Below are 14,239 nucleotides of genomic sequence, written 5' to 3' on the forward strand. Positions count from 1 at the left end.
AAGGACAGGGAGTACAGGGTGTATTGAAAATAAATGGGATAGAGGTGGGGGTGGCACTTAATCAGGCCTAAAGAGATCACAGAAAGCTTCCTGGAGGAAGTGACATCTAAGGAGAGTCTAGAAGAAAGATTATTTTAGCTGGACTAGAAGAACAAAGAAAAAGCAGTTCAGGCACAATGGCAGATCAAAAAGTTCTGAAGCCAAAGAAATAAATCATAATGCAGTAAGGAAATGTAAGTAGTTCAGTGGGGCTTAGCATTGCCTGGAGCCAGGGAAGTAGCAAAAGGTAGAGCTAGAAATGTAAGTAGAGGCCAGATCAAGAAGGGATGAGGCTGGCATGCTCATGTTTGTATATTATCCTGAAGTTGATGGAAAACCCATGACTTCCTAGGAACATAAGCAGAGAAGTGACTTGATTGAATTTTCACTTTAGAAAAATCACTAAGGCTGCCATGCAGAAATGAATTGAAGGGGAAGAGCAGAAACAGACATAGGAAACTCAGACAGAAGGCTGTTGCCAGGATCCATGGGAGGGAGGGAGGGGCCTCCAACTAAGGTAGTGAATGGAGATGTGGAAAGAATAATGGATCAAGGAGACAGAATTGGCAGGACTTGGTGATAGGCAGGACGTGGGTGAGGGGAAAAAAGGCCCATGGATACCATGGAGATGTCCTATCAGAGTCTGGAGCCCAGGAGAGAGGCTTGGGCAAGAGACATGGATTTGGGAGTCATCCAAGTAGAAATGGTAACTAAGCCACCAGGTTAGGTGGCTCACCCAAGGGAGTGTGTAGAGTGGGAAGAGAATGAACTGGCCACAAAGAGCAGGAAGGAGCAGAGAGGCAGGACACCAACCAAGGGAGCCTGATGTGGTCATGGCCACGAAGAGAAGAAGGAGAAAAAGGAAAACAGTGCCTAAGGCTGCGGGGGCCACAAATTAGGGCCTAGAAATATCCACACAATTTGTCAAAAAGATGGCCTTTGCAAATCCTAGGGGTGCAGTTTCATATGCAGGCATGAGTGAGATGGCAAAGCGATGAGGAGAGGCTTGAAGGTGAGAATGAGGAGCAGGAAATGGTCTTGGAGAGAAGGTGTGGGGAGGGTTGGAAGTAGAGGTAAGGTCCTGGAACATAAAGACCCCACTCTCTGCTTTATTATTATTATTATTATTACTAATGTGGCAAGAACACTTAACATGATCTACCCTGTAAATAAATTTTTAAGTGTGCATTATTGTTGACTATAAGTACAATACTGTATAGCAGATCTCTAGAGCTTATTCATCTTGTTTGACTGAAACTATATGCCCGTTGATTAGTAACTCCCCATTTCCCCCTCCCCTAGCCCCTGGCAATCATCATTCCACTCAGATTCTATGAGTTTGACTATTTTAGGTACCTCACATAAGCAGAATCATGCAGTATGTGTCTTTCTGTGACTGGCTTATTTCATTTAGCAGCCTGACTAAAGTTTGGTCAAAAAGAGAGTCTTTGTCATCAGTTGGCTGGGGCAGAGAGATCAAGGGACAGGGTGGCTCTAGATGATTCTGGAGAGATAAGCAGCAGTCAAATAACAAAGTCTTTTTAAATCAGGTTATCCTAAGAGCACTGAAAGGTTGTTATTGGGAGAAAAGGGATTCGACATGATCAGACTGTGTTTTCTTAAAATCAGCTGGGTGGAGAATGGGATGGAGGGGGCTAGAAGGAATGCTGGAAGGCCAGTTAGAAGGCTAGTGCTGTTGACATGGAGAGAGACAAGATAATGGACAGACCAAGGTGATGGTGGTGGTAGAAATAGATTTGAGATATTTAGGAGGTAAAATTAACAGGACTCAGTGATAGACTGAGGAATTAAAAGGTATTAATATCTCTTGATATCTCATTTAATCTTTACTACAACCCTGTGAAACATATTATTATTTTCTCCATGTTATGGTCAAGGAATTTGAAACTCAAAGTACTTAAGTGATGTGCCCTTGTCACAAAGCTAGTAGGTCTCCCCCTAAAGTTACTGGCTTCCTACTATGTTATACAGGAGTCAAGCAGCTCTTTCTTGAAGAAGATTCTCTTCTCTCTTGTGCCACTGGACGCTACATCTAGTCAATCATCTAGCACTGTGCTTCACCCACAATATTCCCATTATCTGTTTGCCTATGCAACAGGAAAATAGATAAAAAATATTATCACAGAAACTGGCTGCCAGTTGGAGCCAGTTGATCTCCAAGGACAGTACAAATCGATTCATTCATTCATTGAAGAAAGTGACTTCTCAGGCTTATCTGTCTATGAAAAGTGAGGGTCCCTGGGGAGAGCTGAGATGAAAAAGGTTTGTGCAATAAGGAGTTAAACTGCTCTGCATGACAAAGTTACAGGAATTTTGGAGCAGGAACCATAGCCATTGTGTTCATCACTGTAACCTTAGTGCCCGGCACACAAATACTCATATTTTTGTTGAATGAATGGTACTTTACAAGGGGGATTATCCACTGGAGAGAAGATGGGAGGCAAGATCCAGCGAGAAGAAACCCTAGAAAACTAGTGAAGGAAGAGGACTAATGAAGTCAAGATGGAATTCTTGGAGATAGGAATGGTCCATAACTTTCTAAGAACAGTATAAACTGACACTAAATTTTAAAAATTCTGTTTTAAAAGAAGAATTGTTAACAAAACTGGACTGTAACCGAACTTCTTTGCATGATGTAAATTATGTCGATTTCTGGTCAAATGTTTAATCAATTATCTGATAAACATTAAAAGCAAAGTCTTTTTATGGAAAATTAGTTTCCAGATAGCTGTCAGCTGACTGTCAGTCAAGCATTTCAAGATTTTGAAGCAGAAATTATTTTTTTCTTGTATTTAGTTTAACAACAATCGTCTATTTTCATTTCCTATAAAATATCCCTACCAAGAGATAATTTTTAATAAATTTAATTCAAGTCTCTTTCCTCTGGGCAAGTTTGAGAGAAACCTTGACATATTTGCATAATATTAATAAGTTGTCTAAAACAGTGGTTCTTAAAGCATGGGAACTTAGTAGAAATGCAAATTCTTGAGCCCCACCCCAGACCTACTAAATCAGAAACTCTGGAGCTGGGGCCCAGTGATCTACGATTTAAAAGACCTTCAGGTGATTCTATACATCCTCAAATTTGAAAACCTCTAGTCTTTAGAAACCTTTTAAATAATGCCCATACCTAGGCCCACCCCAAAATCCTAAGTAGAAAGCTGCTACACACGACAGTCTTTTGTTAGTGGTGCTTTGGGCAACAAAGGACAAGGACCAGGCATCCTAGAGTTTCAGCAGCAAGGGAAGTCCAGGCCAAGGCGGAATTGGGGCAAAGTTAAGGGCCAGGTGGCAACAGAGAAGCTGATCTGAGAATGAGAGCAAATGTGAAACAAACCCTCAAATGTATAGTAGCTACTTATTATTTGCTTCCCAAATATCCATCCCCACTTTTTCTGGTAATAAATAGATAGATAGATACATTGACCAATTTTTGTTTGAGGTTCTAGCTTTACCCCCACTCTTCATCTATATGTAGATCACATGAACTAGATCTAGCCAATCAAAGCAACACATCCCCTGGCCACAGTGATTGGTTCAGGGATGGACACGTGGTCCAAGCAGAGCCAAGGAGACACAGCGGGATTTTTCTCAAACTTCTGGGAAAGAGGCAGGTCCACTTCCTTATTCAATATGACAAGATATGAAGATGGAGCTACCGTGCTTGTCACCAAATGAGGAAGAAAGCATGTCTGAAAACAGAACCAACACATAGGCAGCAGAACTGAGAGATAGCAAGATAGAAACCTGGTAACATTTTTGAGAAGACTGTCCAAGCCTCATCTAAAATCAGACTACTCCTGGAATTTTCCATGGCATGAGCCAATAAAAACCCTTTTTGCTTTTGGTCATATGGTATAAAATTTTCTGTCCCTTACACCTGGAGTCCAATGGTGATGTAGGATAGTGGTTTGAGTTATTTTATTTGGAAAGTGTGGCTACAGAAAGCAGGAGTCCTTACTTGGGTCAGTGAGTTACACAAATCTACCTCTCCTCGACACTATGAGTACCCTGAGGTCCGGGGCTATGTGTTATTTATCACTGTAATGTTAATAGACATTCAGTGATGGTTTTAGAAATAAAGGGAGGACAAGAGGAAGGCAAGGTGGCAGAAAGAAAAGGGGGAGGGGAAATATACAAACTCCTCCCAAGAAAGCAGAAATTCTGGGTTGCCTGGTCACTTTGTTCAGGGGAGACTAAGCCCTGCAGGAGCTCAGCAGGAGCCATGAAGCAGGAAATGAGGGCATAGAAGCTTCCAGCACCAGACTACTCCAAAGGACCATTTACCAGGAAATTGCCTAGAAATGACGGTGCAGCCATAACCGGGCCATTACTTTCCCTACAAATATTTCTCCCTTTTGTGAGCAACAAGGACCCATTCAGCCAACTGTGTGGTGCTTCAGCTGAAATAACAGACCAGAGGAAATGTGTAATTGGCTTTCATCAAATTGAAACTGTAGGGCAGCCCGGCCAAGCCAGGGCTATGTCTCTGGCCCTAGCACAGAAATTATTTTCTGCTTAAAGTCAGGCCATGTGTAGGGAAGAAGGGAAAATAGAGGGGAAAGAGAAAAGGGACCTACTTTTGGGTCAACTTGAGCCCTTCTGACAAGGCTAATCAGCCCAGAGCTTTGTCTGAACAGCCAACAGGGACAGAAAAGAAATATGGCTCCAGACTTTTAGGGATGAGGAGGAGTAGGAGGAAGAGAGACAGAAAGTGGAGGATCTGGAAGAAAGGAAAAGAGATAATCTTTAATAAGTTAACTTACAAATCAGTTTTTTAAAAAATAGTAACCAGCTGGTATCTTTTCCCACCAGTCTGCCTATATGAAATTTACACTTGGAAAATAACAAGCATAATATCAACCAGTTTATCACCTGGTGTTCATGATGACAATTTAATAATTACTTAATAATTTAAAAGATTAGAGTAAAAGAAAAATTTGTGACTCTCCCAAAAGTACCTAAAACTTTCTTCCAGGGACTTATGACTAATCTGTATTTTGGGTGTGAGGGGAGGAGTTAAAAATTATCCAAATCCTTGAGAACATTGCAGGGTGATTTGATATATGTATTTCCAGTAATTTTTTTTTTTAGATGAGACTTTGCTATGTTGCCCAGGCTGGTCTCGAACTCCTAGGGTCAAACAATCGTTTTGCCTCGGCCTCCAGAGTAGATGGGATTATAGGCATGCATCACCATGCCTGGCTTATTTCCAGTAATTTTCTATCTGGACTTTTCTATCTTATCTACTTGCAGGAATTTCCCATCTACCATTCTTTTTAGGCCACTGTAAGCTTTCCCCATCCTGGCCTATAAGCTTCAGGGGGACATGTGAGTTCTATACAGAATGATTTTAGGGAGACAGGACTTGGGGTCCTCTGAGTGCTCTTCCTGAGGCCCCTAACAGCAATATTGTTGTACAATTCCCAGGGTGCCGCTCTGGTTAATGTTTCCCTGAGCAAACTGTCCCCAGAATGCCTTGGACTTCCACCTTGGCTTTTCACAGCCATTCTGTCTCAGGTTGGGAGATCCAAAGGACCACATGGCCCAGGTTCAAGCAGCCCCAGTAACGGAAAGAACACTTAAGTCACATAGGACTGGGCTTGGGTCCCACATCTACCACCCACCAGCTCCATGAGGCAATGGTGGAATGGAAACCACATGGAATTGGAGTCAAGAGGACCTAGCTCTGCGACCTCAGGCAAACTTCTCAGTTATTCCTTTCTTAAACTATCTAAATCTCAGTTACCTCATCATTACAGTGAGATAATAATAACTACTTTAAAGTATTGCTGTGACAAATTGGTTTCACTGATTAACACCTAAGTGGACATATAGGAATAACATTTATCGGGTGTCGGGCAGATGGGAGGGGGGAGGAGGGGATGAGTATATACATACATAATGAGTGCGATGGGCACCATCCGGGGGGTGGACACGCTTGAAGCTCTGACTGTGGGGGCAAAGTGGGGGAAGACAACACACATAAGCTAAACATTTGTACCCTCATAATATGCTGAAATTTAAAAAAAGTGTTGCTATGAGAATTAAAATAAATAATGCGCCTGATGTGCAGCTGGCAGTAAATAATTGGCTGATGCTGTTATCATTGTTATTGTTACTATGTGACCTTGGGGAAGACATTTAACCTCACTAAACCTGCTTCCCCTCCCCCAAAACTAGAAGTAATAATAATTCCTTCTCAGGATGGCTACAATGATTGTATATGCAAGGATTATAGATGTAAAATATATAAAGCCACCGGCACAATGCCTGATACCTCGTATTAGATACTCAATGTTAGATTTCTTTCCGTCTCCCTTCTGGATCTCCCCTCAGTGAGCTCCAAGATGAGAGTTTTACAGCTCCCTCATAGCCCAGCTGGACCCTACATATTCCAAAGAATATATCTCTGGGGTGGCTTTTTGAACTGCCAGGCCTTGGAGTCCCCTCTCTGCTGTGCTCTCTGCCCACACCCATAAAAGGAAAAACTGTCAGGCGGGAGGGAGGCCTGAGAGATGGCCCAGGGAGAAGCCAGCAGCTGCAGGATTCACAGCTCAACACTAGGGGGAGCAATAAGCCCGGGAACACAGTTAAACCACCCCCAGAAATCTCTGAACTCTCCCGAAGCCCTAGTCGCCCAGATTGGGCAGATCCAAGCAAGAAGAGAACAATTAAGGACTACCCAGCAGGGAGTTTGGGAGAAAATGCTGGGAGCAGTGGAGAGCACACCTTCCCTTCGGCTTCAGCCTGGTCCCGGGCTAAAGAGCCCTCTCTGGCTTCCAGACTGCGACCCCCAATTTTCTGGTGGGACCTGAGGGGGAAGAGAAGCTCAACGAAAAGGACGTAGGGAAGACGGGTCAGATCACTTTTCCAATTTACTTCAATTTCTACCTCTAGCTCACTCAGCATCTTAGTTAAGTCCCAATGGGTCACAGCTAGTAATAGAAGGAGCCTTATAGAGCCTCGGATGTTTAGTTGGAGGGCTGGGACTCAGAGGAGGAAGAGCTTTAGCAAGATCTCCCAGGTAGTTTCTTATAATCCCTCACTGAGTTTACCAGATACTTTCATGTACTTCATCTCGTTTAGTTATTCACAACCACCTGGTGGTGTAGACAGAGACTGTTATCTCATTTTACAAAGGAGGAAACTGAGGTTCTCCTCTTCCCTGCTAAGCCTTCATTGCCACCCACTGTTCCCTCCCCTCTTGCTTTCCCTTGTTTTAAAATCAGTCTGAACTATACATATAACTCCAGAAAGATGCCTACTCACCTCCAAGTATTCCATAAATCAAATTTTAAAATATTTGTTGCGTTCCCCATCTTTATAACCCACCTAGCATAATGGAGAGATGATAGAGCACCATAATTTTGAGGGTGCACTTTGGAATCAGATCTATGTTCATCATTTATGAATTCTATAACCATGGGCCTCTTTGTGCCTCAATTTCCTCATATGCGAAACGGGAACATTAACATCTATCTCATGGGATTCTTTTAAGGGTTAAATGAGATGGACTATGTAAGGCAATTACATAGTGCCTGGCACATAGAGTAATAGTTTGATAAATGCATCTAGCATGCATAATTATATTAAATCATAGACTGAAATGATTTTTAGGAATTAGTCAATTACTTTCATCCCATTTACAAATGAAGTTAAATGGAGTTTAGTGAGATTACTTTGCCAAGTATGTTCATGTACTGCAGAGATTGGGATGGTGTTGGGAACCACCAGAAACTAGGGGAGAGGCATGGGATGCATCATCTCTCAGAGCCCCCAAAAAGAAGTCATCTTATCGACTCCCTAATTTTACACTTCGAGCCTCCAGACTGAGAGATAACAAATTTCTGTTGTTTTAAACCATGCAGTTTGTGATAAGTTTGTGGTAAGTTGTTACAGCAGCCCAGGGAAACTAGTATAGTTTACAACAGAGTGAGAACCAGACTCCAGATTTTTTTACTTCTAGTCTAGCCCTCTTTTACTCCACCATTGCCTCCTCAAACCAGCAATAAACATATATGGAACACCGACCTAGAAAGTTTTTTATTTGCAAAAAAATCGACACAATTTATAATTTTTTAGTACTTTAAGTTTTTGCCTGACACACACTTGGCATTTAATAAATATTATACTGGAAAGTTGATGAGATGATAGATAAAATGTCTTGTGTTATACAAATTTAAGATATTGTTATAAACCCATTTTCTGCCTTTGTGTATACCTGTGCACTAGACTCTATACTTATTTACAAGTTTTATATTAATATATTGAAGAATCACAAAACTCCAGAACTCTCTCATTGTGCAGCCTGAAGGATAACAGGAGGTTCACAAACCCTGCCTGTTCACTACCTCCAGGGGAGACAAATTAAAAGGCAAGCAATCTGAACACTCTCAGGACTCTGAATTCTCCAAGGCAGGGATGATGTCATTCTTGCTGAGTCCTTCCACACTCATTCAGGAATGTGCAGAAGGGAACCCAGGGGGTCAGGGGAGCTGCTCATAGCTATAAAGGAAGTAAATCACAGGGCACTACTCCCAGCCAGTCAGCCTGGGAATAGAATGGGTGGTGGTGTGTTAACAGCTACGAAGGGAAGGAGGGGAAGAAGGGAGGAGTTGATTCACTGGGACAACTCTTAGAGTGACTCAGAAGCCAGCAGAAAATAGCCTGTTCTCCCACATCTGCCTCATTGGCAGGCAATGAGGCACTTCCTCATTGCACACACACAGGCAGAGCAAAAGGGAGGAGGAGGAAATGGGATTTTTCAAGTTGTTGTGCCTATTCCACCATCTAACACTACATGTTTTTAAGCATTTCAAACATTTTGTTTCAAGTCAGTATTTACTGAGCACCTATTATGTGCCTGGCCCTTCATCTTACCTTTCTTTCAGATTGTCAGTCTTCTGAACACAAAGTATGATGTTTTCCTGAAGTTTGGTATTTCCTATGTCATTACTCCAAAAGCACTTGGGCACCTCAGCACACAGTCTTGCTGTCCTTCATTTCAGAGATGACTCTCCAAGCCCACAATCAACAGGGGTGGCATGTGGTTATTTTTCTGGTCTTAATGCTGGTTTTACAATTATCCATGTCCATTCTCTGGGCTGGTCCTCCTTGTGGAGACCCAGTGTTCAGTGAGCAGATTATGACACAGGTTTGGAGTCACACATCCTTATTGGAAATTCTTTCTTTACTATTTACTAGTTCGGTGACCTTATATGACTTCTCTGATCTTTCTTTTCATCTGTAAATTGGATACAATGATATATTTATCATTCAGTACTGAAGATTAATAAAATACCATTATACGAAAGTACATGGCATAGTGATAACATGATGAATTCTGGTTTACTTCAAGCTATGATTGCACAGATCAACCATGTCTCTCCATTAGACTGTAAACTGCGTCAGGCAGGCTGCATCTGCCTTGAGAACTATGTCTGCTTAGGTGAGTACTAGGTCCCTAATACTGTCTTACTAATAATAAACGCTAAGATTAGGAATAGTATATTAAAAGTAATACATTATTTATGTATTATAAGTATTTGTCTTATATTTATTATATTGTATTTTAAATAATACGATTATTATTAATGTAACCAGCTGAAGCAATCTGTGAGCAGAGGGGTAATCTATGGAAAAGTAATTCAGAAACTTTGACCTTGGGTAGGGATGCAACTAGGTATGTATCATCTTCCCTCACTGGGTTATTTGGTTTGCTGTCACCAATAAGATCTGCATTCCTGTGTTCACAGGAGGACAGACATTCCTTGCATCCTCTACACTGTCCTTTGTTTCAGCTTCGCTGCAAACGCCATAGTCCCATGGTATAATGAAGCCAAGGACACAGGAAAGTCCTCTTGTGTGCCAGGAATAGTGTAGAAAAACTTCGACACACAAATCTGCAATTATTCGACTTCTGCAGGGAAGACAGGTCAGCTAGGTTTATGCTCTCTCGGGTACTATCGTGTGTCTCCACCCCCAGGGCTCCAGAGCTAGTATCCACTTCTGCTCATAACATGAAAAGAGTAGAAAGGTGGTCTTCGGGTGTTTCATCTTTGCGCTTTGCTTCCAGCATCACACTCCCAGGCAGGTCCAGGAAAAAATAGAGGAAGCAAGGAAGCCACGTTACCAGGTTTTCAACAACGAATTCTAAAGCAGACGCCAAAGCTCACTTCATTTATTAACATTCTGGATAACATCTAATTCATCAGGCCACCAGAGCCCGCCGTTCTTGAGCTCCCCATAAAGTCAGGGTAAAGCACGAAGCACTCGCCACAGGCATGCCCCCAGAGAGAAGGTGGAAAGTTGCAGGACCGGGGCGGGAGGACCCGAGCCCACCCTCAAGCCCGGGACTGAGGTGGGCGCTTCCTCCCGGAAGTGACGAGAGCTCAATCCCAGCCTGGCTCTCCCCAAACAAAAGGGATCTTGGGGCCCCGGGAGGAGCCTGAATGACATTGGAGAAGCCCCGCCTCCAGCCGGCACGGATTGGGGCCAGGGCGGGAGAGGCGAGGTGGCGATTGGCCCTGGTGAATGCCAATGGCCCCGCCGGGCGGTTGAGGGGGCGGGGCCTCGGGGCTGTGGATGCGGAGCGGGTGGCGGAGGCGGCGGGGAGCGGAGCCCGGAGCGCCGCGGAAAGGTAGGAGCCGCTCGCGCTGGGGCTTGGCGGTGACCGTGAGGCCGGGTTCTCGAGGGCAAAGCAAGGATAGGAGCAGCGGTAGCCTCCCGCCGGCGTCCCAACTGCCACTGGGCCCATCCCCTGAGGGGGCGGGGCCGTCTCCTCCACCTCCCGGTATTCCCTCAGGAGGCGGCTCCTCATCCTTCGAGGGTCCTCGCAGCTACTTTTTGTCCCTCGTCGATTCCCAACCCCTCAGAAAAGGGGTGTCCTCCTGACACCTCTCATTTAAAGCCTCCTCCTGCCCAGCTCCGCCTCAGCCTTGGCGGAGGACTCACAGGTTCCGACTCTCTAGGCTGCCGCCCCCACCCCCGTTTTGTACCCCCGGGAGGCCAGACGTCCCTCCCTACACCTGTCCCTGCTTGCTAGTGTGGGACCCGGGCTTGTTTCCTCCTTAAGATAAAAATCAGTGTTTCCCAAAAGAGAAGGATGGGTCGAAGCAAAAATCAAAGCCCCGACCTAAGACAGCCAGCTCCACCGACGAAGCGGCCTTACCCCACTTCAGCTCTTCCCATCCCCCATTCTCTGATGCTCAGTCTTCCTCCCCTAGCCGGTTGGATCCTCGGTTCTTCCGTGGGGAGGCCAGACCTCCCCTGCTTCGGGACTTTTTTAGACTCTGGAAAAAGGAGAAATAGTAAACTCCCCTCCCTCCTTCACCCTTTGTACCGTACGTCTGCTCTCTATTCCTTGTGGGAAAACCCACCTTCTACGGGATTTTTAGGTTTGTGTTGTGTTTCATTTTTCCTTTTCACCCTGTCCCTTCCCCAAGAACTTGATGAAAAACCATCCTCTTATATTTCACAGTGAGGTGGGCGTGTTGGATATCTGCAGAATTGGCATTGTGTGGGCAGGAATGCAGTGTATATTGTTTGACGGTCAAGGAATAACAGCATGTTTTCAAAGGAAACAGTATATTTGAGTAACTAAATAGATTTCGGTTAGGAATGAGCATGTCCCTGTCTAGGGTGGGCTGCTCTGTTGCTCAGGGAGACTGTAGTTAACCTTGAAGGTATACTGCAAGTTGAAACAAAAGGCAGGAAGTGTTTGAGAAAATTCAGGTTCAGCCATCTAGGTTTATGATTAATCTGGTCCTGTGGCCTTTTACTACTCTCTAATCCCTCTTTTATAGTGAGTTCCTCCTCCCAAGAGAAACATACATATATGATATTGTTGATTGGTTTTGCAATACCAGCATCATCTACAAAAATTTAGAGGATGAAAAGTAAGAGCAAATTTTAAATCTCAGAGTTAAGACTGGATAAAGGAAAGGTAGCTATTCACATAAGTAACTACCAAAAAGTCTCTGTAGTGTGCTCATAAAGGTTTTGTCAAATAGGTCTTCATTTCATCAGGTGCAAAAATATTGATGATTTTGGCTTAATGTTAGTATCATGGAATCTCCAGTAATCATCTCTGGCTAGTACTTCTAAATATTAAAATTTGCCATATTTTTAGCATTGTTTCTTTTGCTTTCAAGCCCAAATGCCATCTCACAGCTGTTATCTACAGCCAAAGTTGATAGCAATGAGATGCAAGGAGTTAGACTCACAGAGGGTGATTATAATGGCTGTTGTCTTTTACCTTCCTGATTAGACTTCTTGAAGGTAATTGTTTTTGAATAGTTAAATTTGAAGGTTTCAGAGCCACTCAGTGCTCACAGATCTGCTCAGTGATTGTTTCCAGATCTCCAATAAGAAAATACAAAGAAGAAACTGTGGATGGAGGGTCTCTCTGGCAAACACAGTGTACTGGGATGGGGAGGATAAGACATGGGCCCCCATCAATAGCAACAGAAAAAACTGAAAACAGAACTGCAAAGCCCCAAAAGATATATCTTATTACATGAGAGGAGAACAGAAAATAAACGAAGGTAAGAAAGTGATTGCCAGGGCCTTAATAGGGAGGTAAAAGCAAATAATGCTCTTTTATCATATTATTTGGCACAATAAGCAAACGCTGTTTGCTACACTTTGGGGTCTTGAAAATTTTTCCTCTAACTTTTTCAACACTTGTTTGGTCATGTTAGATGAAGAAAAATATTATATACAGAGGATTTTTATGTCTATGTTTAATCTATGTCATTGAATTATAAATTTGTTGAAGGCAGATCATAATTTTTTTTAGTCGTTGTGCCTAGTATATGGTATGACTTAAAAAGTGTTTGTTGAACTTAGTTTGAAGGTATTACCCTAGGGTAGACAAAAAAGATAATGCACTGATAAGATGTGGCACAATTTATTAGTGTAAAGTCAATCAATCTACTTTTTTGTCTTCATTTAACTTGATTTTCCCTATCTGATGTCTTATGAAACTCCAGTATCTTAAGTGACTAATATACTGAATTTCCTGTAAATAAAATACTTGCTGGTTAGATAATATAATTTTGCTATTATGAAATTTAAACCAGACTTATGAACTTACTTAGTGCCAGTCATTTTAGGATTTATTTTTCTAAGACTCTGACCTGATAGGAATGAAGTGAATTCAGCAGCGCACACTAGGTTTAAGTGTGATTTTTGTTTAAGAATAGTTTGAGGATTTGATTGACAAGTTATTGATGTACTTTGGGATTTTTTAAAATGGATTTTTAGTTGATTTTGTGCTTTTTTTTTTTTTTTTTTTTTTTGAGACAGAGTCTCACTTTGTTGCCCAGGCTAGAGTGAGTGCCGTGGCGTCAGCCTAGCTCACAGCAACCTCAAACTCCTGGGCTCGAGTGATCCTTCTGCCTCAGCCTCCCGGGTAGCTGGGACTACAGGCATGTGCCACCATGCCCGGCTAATTTTTTTATATATATATCAGTTGGCCAATTAATTTCTTTCTATTTATAGTAGAGACGGGGTCTCGCTCTTGCTCAGGCTGGTTTCGAACTCCTGACCTTGAGCAATCCGCCCGCCTCGGCCTCCCAAGAGCTAGGGTTACAGGCGTGAGCCACAGCGCCCGGCCTGATTTTGTGCTTTTAAACTAGCACTAAATATATGAACAGAAGCACCAAACAGTCTTGGGTCCCTAAATATAATCATATAGATTGATGATAGTGGGCATAATATACTCAGTCTATTATGGATTTGTGTCTTGGCAGAATCACGTTTGTAGTACTACCAGTTAATTTGCAGAATGGGATTTGAATTCTTGGCTTTTCTCAGTGTAGCAGAATGGTGTTTTATGGGGGTTGCCATTGAATTAGTGTTGGGTGGCATGAGACAAGAAGCAGAGATATATTTCTAGAGGAAATGTGTCCAGTCTATGGTGGGTGACCCCAGGAGTAGCTTGTCAGCCTTTTACTAAAGGCCATTTTTTATTTCCTTAATGTTTGCCGCTAATAACTAAATAAAAATCAAGTCTTCCAAACTCAATTCAAAGCATTTTGATGAGAAAATGGCTTATTTATAAGGATGCTATAGAGTGTGGTTATTTATAGAATAGATATTAGAGGCAAACCTGGGTTCAAATCCCAACTTTGCTGCTGTTTCACTGCATTTCTCAGGTCAAGAGCAGTTTTCT

At 42.8% G+C, this 14,239-nt stretch overlaps 1 protein-coding gene and 1 long non-coding RNA gene across 4 annotated transcripts in view; one reads left to right on the forward strand and one right to left on the reverse strand.

Annotated features, from left to right (window-relative positions):
- The window catches only part of LOC142876877 (uncharacterized), a 39,920-nt gene extending 29,522 nt beyond the window's left edge, over positions 1-10,398 (reverse strand). The window contains exons 1-2 of the long non-coding RNA XR_012923718.1: positions 8,944-10,398; positions 5,962-6,013 (exon numbers count right to left, since the gene is read on the reverse strand). This is a non-coding gene — a long non-coding RNA (uncharacterized LOC142876877). The remainder of the gene's footprint in view (positions 1-5,961; positions 6,014-8,943) is intronic.
- Positions 1-14,239, forward strand: part of CTTNBP2NL (CTTNBP2 N-terminal like) — a 428,304-nt gene that overhangs the window by 362,977 nt on the left and 51,088 nt on the right. The window contains exon 2 of one of the 3 annotated variants that reach the window (XM_075999978.1): positions 10,680-10,702. The gene's annotated coding sequence lies outside the window, so the exon portion shown is untranslated. Of the gene's footprint in view, positions 1-10,631; positions 10,703-14,239 lie in introns of those variants that run through there. The other 2 variants (XM_012778487.2, XM_012778489.3) reach the window with 2 other exon arrangements.

This window comes from Microcebus murinus, chromosome 2 (genome assembly GCF_040939455.1).
Source record: "Microcebus murinus isolate Inina chromosome 2, M.murinus_Inina_mat1.0, whole genome shotgun sequence".
Taxonomy (NCBI): domain Eukaryota; kingdom Metazoa; phylum Chordata; class Mammalia; order Primates; family Cheirogaleidae; genus Microcebus; species Microcebus murinus.